Source organism: Gasterosteus aculeatus, chromosome 1, assembly GCF_964276395.1.
Source record: "Gasterosteus aculeatus chromosome 1, fGasAcu3.hap1.1, whole genome shotgun sequence".
NCBI lineage: Eukaryota > Metazoa > Chordata > Actinopteri > Perciformes > Gasterosteidae > Gasterosteus > Gasterosteus aculeatus.
The window spans coordinates 8,871,568-8,880,477 of NC_135688.1; positions in this window are offsets into that span (position 1 = coordinate 8,871,568).

Here is an 8,910-nt window from a genome sequence, read left to right on the forward strand (position 1 = left end):
ACTTCAAATGAGATCACCAAATCTCAACCAGAAAAAGAACAGTGCAGAAATATTTCTTTCAATGAGTTTGCAAAGTCTGAGCTCAACGTGGGCGGGATTCTCCTCTTTACTAATGTTACCTTGATGTTCGCTGTCACATTCATCATCACACAAACAAAGGCTGTTCAAGGAAAAACAACTGCAACCGAAAGCCGCGCACTGAGTTTTCTCAGTATGTTTTAAGGTTACACAATACCAATAAATCACTTTACAAAAAGACTTTGTAAACTCTGAACCTACTCATTGATCTGCAGATATTGTGTCAATGACAGATTTCAATTGGAGTTCAACACATCCGTGCATTCTATCTTTCTGGCCACGACTTAGGAAACACCTCCCCACAGACAATACTGTCACCGTCCATCTATTTGTTCTGCCCCGGGACACGTTTTTAGGATTCCGAGTGGAAGAGGTTGAGCAGAGGTAGTTTTTACTGGCGAGAGCTGCAGCCAAACTCGTTACTCTCTCAGACACAGACTTGACGGATTGTGCTGTTGCACGCATGCTAATGGCTTCTGCTTTCCAAGAAACACAGTATCGTTCATCGAAGTGACGTCCTTCATTAGACTTCTTGCACCCTCGTGCTGATTTAGTTGCTGAGTAGGGTCAGGTGTCAGTACATTACCCCCCCTATGCTTGTCATGCCGCTTGCTACATCAAAGATCTGAATTTTAAAAAGTAATACAAAAATAAAAAAAGGTTTTCTACCAAACGAGATACTGCAAAAAACAAAGCTATGGATTATTGTTGGATTGGACGGAAAATACAAGGGTCTGATTGACAAAAAACATAAACCTAAATGATAGACATCAGTTGAATTCCTTATTTAGGGTTGTTATTCACAAGAAGATATTATTGCAATGGATTGTATGATGGCCCTGAAAGCTCAATGCACCGCGGATTATAGGAAAACACCCACCTGGACAAACATCTGTTCGTCGTATGGTTTGTCTATATTAGCATGTGTACTCTGTTGGGTTCTCTTCCTCCCACGGTCCGAACACGTTTTAATTTGAATGTCTAAATAGGCCCGGAGGTGTGAATGTGAGTGTGAATGTTTATCCGGTTGTTTTGGGAGGGTTGAAAATGACAAAGGGTGTCATGTGCTGTGCACGTTGAAAAGCCCCCTGAGGACTATTTGTGACCCTGTTACCTCAACTTACCCCACCAGGTTTATATGTTTTCTACTATCTGGGCCTTGGGTCTGAAATAAGGTTTGGCTGATTGATTGATATGGGCTCATTAAAGTTTTAAGTTAGTTTAGCATAGCTTTTCCTCAGGGCACACATGAGATCCCTTTGCACTCCTGTTGCAACCGCTTCATTCAGAGCCAATGGCAATTTATAACTGCTATAATATTCCTACCAGGATACATATTGAAATGAGGATTTTACAGAGTGAACCATCTGTTTCATGCAGTGAAGTCATCAGACACATGACAAAAAAAGCATCGAATAAGTTTGAAAAAGAGATCACAGTCAATAACAAAGAACATCTGAACTGCTCTCAGCTATTATGATTACAGTGAATTCGTGGTTAGGGCCGAACATCAAGAGTACACTTAGTGCTGTATCCTGCAGGGTAACATACTTTCCACATTGTATTTAAGACCAAAAGCCCCAAGTGACTATTCTGTTTGGGAAGCAAAATATTCCGGATTTGGGTAGTGTTGTTCTCCATTTATTTGCTTGTCTTCATGTCTATTTTAGCTCATGTCTGGTGCTCCGTTTTAGGGCAAAGACGAATGGTGTTATTACTGAAGAGGCTGAAATTGAACATAGACTTTAGTGAGGGATGAGGAGGGGGGTCACCCAAAACCTACTCGTAATAATTGCAACATAAATTGGGAGTTCTTTATAACACTTGGATTATTGTAACATTGTAATTATAATCCGCCCTTTTTTATGGGGAACTGGTACAGAATATACAGTGCAGTTCAATGGTAGAACTTTAGCAATGTCACCCTTGACTAAATGTTGTGAATAATTTCTTTCATGTTCATTTAAAGTCATTAGTTTAACTCTGTAGATGATTTATCTTAATTGCTGCTTTCTGTTTGGAATTAAGGTATTTAATGGCTTTGGCAATTTGACTGTTTGCTTAACTTTACACAAAGAAGTCCAAGTATCTATCTGGACTAGAGTGCGGTTAGAAGCGAGCTAACAAACACAAATAAAACCAATATTCTTCCAAGACTAGCGAGGCTTTTCTGGGATATCTATATTAATATGTTATTCCTCCGAAGACTGCGTGGGAGTCGCTGTAGTCGGGCAGAGAGAGGCAACAGAAACAGCCGCTAAACACAATATCATTTTAGATCTTACTCGCTATTTATTTTGATTTCAGTCCACTTTGAATAAAACGTCATTCAAGATGGCTCAATAAGGCCATTAAGTCCATCTCAGTTCCAAGTGAGAAACTAGAATTTGTAAAGGTTGTTTTTCTGGTTCAGGTGTAAGAATATTTCCTCCATTGACATTGAGTGATTAATTAGCTTCATTCTGTATCAGACGAAGCAAACTCGCCGCTCTCGTGCAATGAATCCTGTTTCATGTCGACACACTTGGCCAAGCCGCATAAAGCCGGAGGGATCCGCTTTTTCGGTCGACCGTACAATTTCTTTAGTGGGCTACATTTGCCAACAGCACTGATTGGTAATCCAAATAGAGGGTGGCAGATTTTCCTTCCAAATTGCCCGACATGAAGGCATCCTTGATTCTCTCTTGGAGACGACCAAGGATTCCAAAAAACTGTTGCTCCGATGGCTCTCCGCTGCATGCACACTTGGTTGGCGGAGCATCACAACATTATCCACGTAAACCTTCCAAGTACTTTTGGCTTTGGCAGGAGGGAAGTTAAGTTTATTATGGCAACTTTTCAGGAAACCGCCAGAGACCATGTCATCTCACTGAGTAAGAAGCTTGAATGACAAGGCAGTAGAGGTTTTATTTACTAACTGACATACTAATTACACATGTGCTCTACAACACAACACCAGCATGCAACTCTAGTCAAGTTCCATAAAGACAATTCAAATAAAGTACAGCAGGATGTGCCTGAGTATCGACAACAATCGCATCAGTCATGTCAACTGATGTGCTTTTTTGAAGGAAATTTGACAGGAAAATTGAAAGGATTTTGAGGGAGTGCAATAATAAATGCTCCGTTTACACAAGCAATCAATGCACTATTTATCTGCATGTAGGTTGCCATTACTCAGAAATGGGGAGGTGATTTCACTGACTATTGACAGCTTAGAAAAACCCAAGGTGACTTCATCAAAAATATATATATTTACATTATCCAGATGCTGGGAAAATGGCAAATTATTACTTGAGCTGCTGGCGTTTTTACAGAGACAAGATGATTTCAATTTCCAACATGTTCATAGAACTTCATTCAATCATATGGAAATTGGCCATGACTGTGGCTCCAAATCTCTCTTTTCAACCCCCTCAAACCCTATTCACACAATGTCACATGGTACAAATTCCACATCGGTTCCCTCCACAGAAACAAATCACTCCTACTTGCGGCCTCCCGGGTGAAGGGATTTTGCTGCCTGCGATGGTCTCACATAACTAGTAAACTGATACTGATTGTGCAAATGTTTGTGTATTTATCGCAGCAGGAGGGGACATTATTGTTTAAAAGTATACACATGGTCTTCTATTGGTACAATGCACCTTTGTTCACTGTGTAAGTGATGACATCTTGCTGCTGGATGCTGTATTGGATCAGCTCTAAGATTGGTATCGTACAATAAACAGTGAAGTCGGCCAGCCGAGTTGGGTGGTTCCAACATAAGTGACATGCCAAGATTATTGGATATTCCCTTGATCTAAACCTGATACCAAACAGATTGATCAGATGTCCATCCATGCGATATTTGTCTTCAGCTACCAAAATTGTTTGCAAAAAGTAAAAATGGTCAAATCACATCCATCCACAGTGCAGTGGGAGCCTGCAGAGTAAGAACCAATGCAACGCGAGTGCAGTGGTGCAGCGCGAACGTCATTCTTTTAATGGTTTGTGGTGGTGTTACCAACCCACATAGACAGTGTGTTGGCTGGCCTACATCCAAAGTGCGGTACGCACATCCAGACCACACTCCAGATGTGGTTTTCCTGCAGTTAACATCGCAGCGTATATACAAAGCAAAGATCCAGTGGACATCAGGCCCAAGCTCAGGCACCCGGGGAAAACTGATGCGTTCTGGAAAGAGCCGGACCAGGCGGCATGGTGACTCAACGTTTGGCATTTACAGCCTCGAGACTCCGACTGCGAGAGAGAGCTTTGCATGCACACGAGTAAATCATCCAAGTCCATGAATCTTTTCTCCTTCAACTTTTGCTGTGATCCTTAAATCCACTACACAGGCTGCAATCGCATCGACAGCGACGACAGGCAGAGTTTGGTTACATTCAGTGTCAAATACAGCACCGATTAGGAATGTAGCCTTGTTCTAATCTTTGTAACTTCTTCATTATTGGGCTTGCCAGATAAATGGGGTTTTTAGTTTGAAAATGCTGTGTTTTGGTAAAAAAAAAAAAAGTATCACAGAGCCCTCTGAGGACGACCAGTTACTTTGAACAGTCATATCCACTTTAAATGGTTTTGGTCAAGCAAACAAAACTCCTAATTCTTATTTTGGTTCAAATTGAGATTATGATTAGTACGATTACTCATAGAGTTTCGAAACACTCCTTTGGAAACAGGAAATGAAATATAAATGCATCAATCTAGTGTGCTTTAAGGGAATATGAAGATGCTTGACCTATGAAGAACTTTGCTTTTATAAACAATGTAATCGTAAACCTAAAGATTGTATCAATATTAATCTGATGACAGCACAAAAAGGCGACACCCATAAATCCTGTTGAACTAGGCAGGGTCCGTGATTTAGGCTCTGTCCCATATGCAATAGTTATCAGATTCGCAGGGTAATTCTGCCCTCTGTGCATTGTACAATCAATACCACCTAAAGTGTTATAAGGTATGGTCATTTGACTAAGTACTTTTAAATAGTTGCCTTAAGTCACGGCTTTTCCCATTTCTATTCATTTAAAATATGGATCCGACCTCCTAAAAAAACAAAAAAAGCTTGTGCTTGTTTTGAAAAAAAACAATGTCGAAATGTATTCAGTGTAATGTCTGAATCTACATAATGTTTTCCATCACTACACAGAGAGCGCAGCATAAAAATCAGACAAACTGACTCCTCCTCATGTCAGATTACATCTAGCTGCAGATTAACAGAGACGCATTAACATTAACGATGCGGCGCTGCAGTGATCGAAGATGTGGGAAAAGTGAACTGAAAACAGGAGACCTTTTGGGCATTCCAACACCGTTTCTCAGGGCCTCCGTTGGGTGCAGTGACACTCATTTCCAACCCACACGCTAACACACTTCCTTATCGTTGTTATCATTTCCTTATATCCCCCCGTAACGGAACTCTTGGGTCCAGCTCTGTGGCCAACAAGAAGGGAGTTCACCCAATGTGATAAGTATTAAGTACCTTAGTTCGCTCAGTGTGTGTTCTTAATGGGTGACCGGGATTCAATGGCAGACTTTAGGAAAGCCGGTGACAAACCCAAATCCAAAAGATAAGCCAGCGAGTTCGCACACAAAGTCAAAATGGTTAACACCCTCGATTGAGACACTTTCCAAAAATGTGCTAGCTCAAAACAATCCAAACAAAGCGTGATATCCATCTTGGGAACCTACTGACACTCTACTCATTCCAGAAATGTACTTTATAACCACGCGCAGACCTCTGTGTTTCTCAAATTCTCAGCACTCTCCTCAGCTGACACTAGGTTGAGCGCTTTGAGAAACAGAGAGTGCAATAGTTCTCAAGGGTGTGTGTGTGTGTGTGTGTGTGTGTGTGTGTGTGTGTGTGGGAATGGATTGCGTCTTTCACTGGAGCTGCATGCAAGCCGATTTCATTCACAGGTTCATCAAAAGCTCTAAAACCTGTGTTGTGGGAACAGATCTCACAGAAAAAGAGAAACAAGCCGCAACCAGCGCAACAAACTTTTGACCACTAGAGGGAAGAAATAATCCAAAACAAAGACGCAGTAATAGGTACATTCTATAAGAAAAGCTCTAAATATATTTTACTGCATGGATGTGTGATCTCAGCTTTGTTTTTCAACATTATGTCCTTGTGTAAGGGGGATTACATACAGATATAATATTGCCAATGATATGCAGTGGCGATAAAAGTGGTTGCATGGGCAAGTGAATTATAGGTTTCTCTGTCAAACTTCAGAAAAACTCCATTGCCAATATGCATTTATTACAGTATCAAACTGTCCATCTAAGACGGGTCATTGCCTACATTTGCCAGTGTTCTGTTAATAAATCATTACATTCACTGTGCAGCTGCTAAAATTCCTCAAGCCCCAAAATGACCTTCAAGTTCTTTGCAAGGCTGTCTGTATTTGTCTTCTGAAGTTACAAATGTTCACAATAGTTTTCACTGACAAATCTAAAAGTGAAGTGTTGTTTGGGAGAAAAGGGCACGAGCATTTCTATATCTGTACTGTGTGGGGTCATACGATAGCTGAGATAGTGTTTGCTTTGGTGCAGTTTAAATGTATGTAAGGTGAGAAAGAGATTCAACTCATTATTATATTTAATAATTAAACTTTCCTAACGGGCTAGAGAATAATGAAACAACATGAGTATAGAGTCACACTTTATCAAGCAGTGCTTTACCCGGATTACAAATTAAAGGAAGTGTTTGGATTTTTTTCAAGCCCAAAAAATTCATGGAGGATGAGGAAGTCAGAAAGAGGTTTGTTTAATCCTCCACCCTAATCATCCACCCTAACCGATCCATCACAACTCTACTTTTCACATGGCTAGTTTATTGTTTTTTATTGTGGTTAATTCAGTTTTTTCCACTTCAAATCACATTTTCCCATTTGAAGAACCTTGTACTTTAAGTAAGCTTGTTGGGTAAAAGCTGACTTGTGTATCTCATAATGCAACTTGGTAGTGTAACTGCAGCGCAACACAGATGCAAATGCTTCTGATGGATTCGTTTTCCAAGCTCACAATTGAGCCAACATTTACCAGCGCTGCTGTTTTGATCGGCATTATTTATGTTCTCTCTGGGTGGCAGCGACGGAACAGGCCGAAGAGGGAACATTTCCTCGCGAAACAGATGCGATGTTTAACGGCCTTTTCCTGACAATCCATTTGGCGCATTGTTGCAGTTGTCTCACATTCATCCAGCCATAAACTGGGCAGTTAATTTCTGGATGTGGTTCTTGGCATGGAAATGGAAATGCTTAAGGGGCAAAAATCTACTGCGTAATGTCTGTGATGTATCCATAGAACACGGTCAGGAAGGGTTTGGCATTGCTGTTCTGCCGATTCAGTAAGCACCCCCCACCCCCCACCAGTGTCTGTTGTTCCAATTCTCCTGAAGTGCCTCTTGTTCTCTTGTTTTCCAGCAGCTGTAATCGCCTTGGAGGGAATGACGAGAGGAAAATGTGAACTAAGACGTGCCCGGGATGTGCCAGGTTTTCTTTTTTTTTCTCCCTTTTTGTTTAGTAAGTAACCACTGTTTGTTGTCGCAGTGTTCTCCTCGTTCATTCGTTGTAATGTTGTGTGTTGACCAGCATACAGTACGCGACGCAACAGGTGGCACACATTACATCTGTAAACACCCATAAAGGTTTAATAGGTGCCTTATTATAGGCGCATTTGGACTTCAGTTAACAACAAAACTGATCGTTAAAATTAGTATACAATAAAAAAAATAAGGAGGTACAGACTGTCAAGAGAAGCCAGCCCTAAACATGTTAGCGAAATTCTAAATGAAATGTGCATTCAATTTGTCAATGTAGGAATGATCGGTGAAGAAATCTGTTCACAATACTGGATGTAAAAGAATTGAACCTGAGATCAAACAATTGTCCCCCGACGACCAAAATAATTCCCTAAATCAAGGTCAGAGCCTCTCAGTAAGTATACCAATGTCAGCAGAGGCCTCCTTTTGTGTTGTGGAGACTTGCCGATATTTCATTGGGAATGTGTTTGTGCATTTCCAACGGCTCTTGTCTTAGAAAATGGCCTTCATAGCACACAATGGGAGTACATGGGAGCACTGATGCTGCATCATCTATTTTAAAAAAGAGATAACAATCGTGCGCTATCCTAGATTGTTGTGATTCAAGATGTGAAAGGCTCAGATATGGTATCAGATATGTGGATAGTCTCTTTCTTTACTGGACAGCTTATATCTAAAGGAAGTGTAACAAAGTCCTTATTTAACAACGTCTCACTGTTAAGCTCCACAAAGAGCAAGGGCTCCAAAAACAAAGAGCTCTTAAACTCTGGCATTGAGATAGAGGCCTCGTGAGGAGGTGTCATCATGCAGGAACACAGCAGATATGCTGTAGAGGCATCACGCTAACTTAAGTCATTTCCGAAATCACATCCAGATTAGCAGATGGATGGTTTTCAGAGAAGTGCTTATTCGTGTCATCGCTCTCTCTCTCTCTCTCTCTCTCTCTCTCTCTCTCTCTCTCTCTCTCTCTCTCTCTCTATCCCTCCCTCCCTCCCTCCAGCTGGATGCTATTCCTCACCTGTTAGACATCAACCGAAGCCCATGAGGAGCAAACTGAGACGGCAGCAAAGAATGCGACCTTAATGGACACCAGCGCTTTGAAGCGTCCATCACCAGTGGGTACGGAGCTCGAACCACATTCTCTGTACTTGTAAAGCTTCAGCCGGGCCAGCGGAACACCGATAATGTGGTTGCGGCTCCTCCTGCTCTGATCTTATCGAACGAGTGCTGGGTGGCCTGCAGGGCACCTCGGGCCGAGCTCGTATCCGAGGCCGTTCTCATTG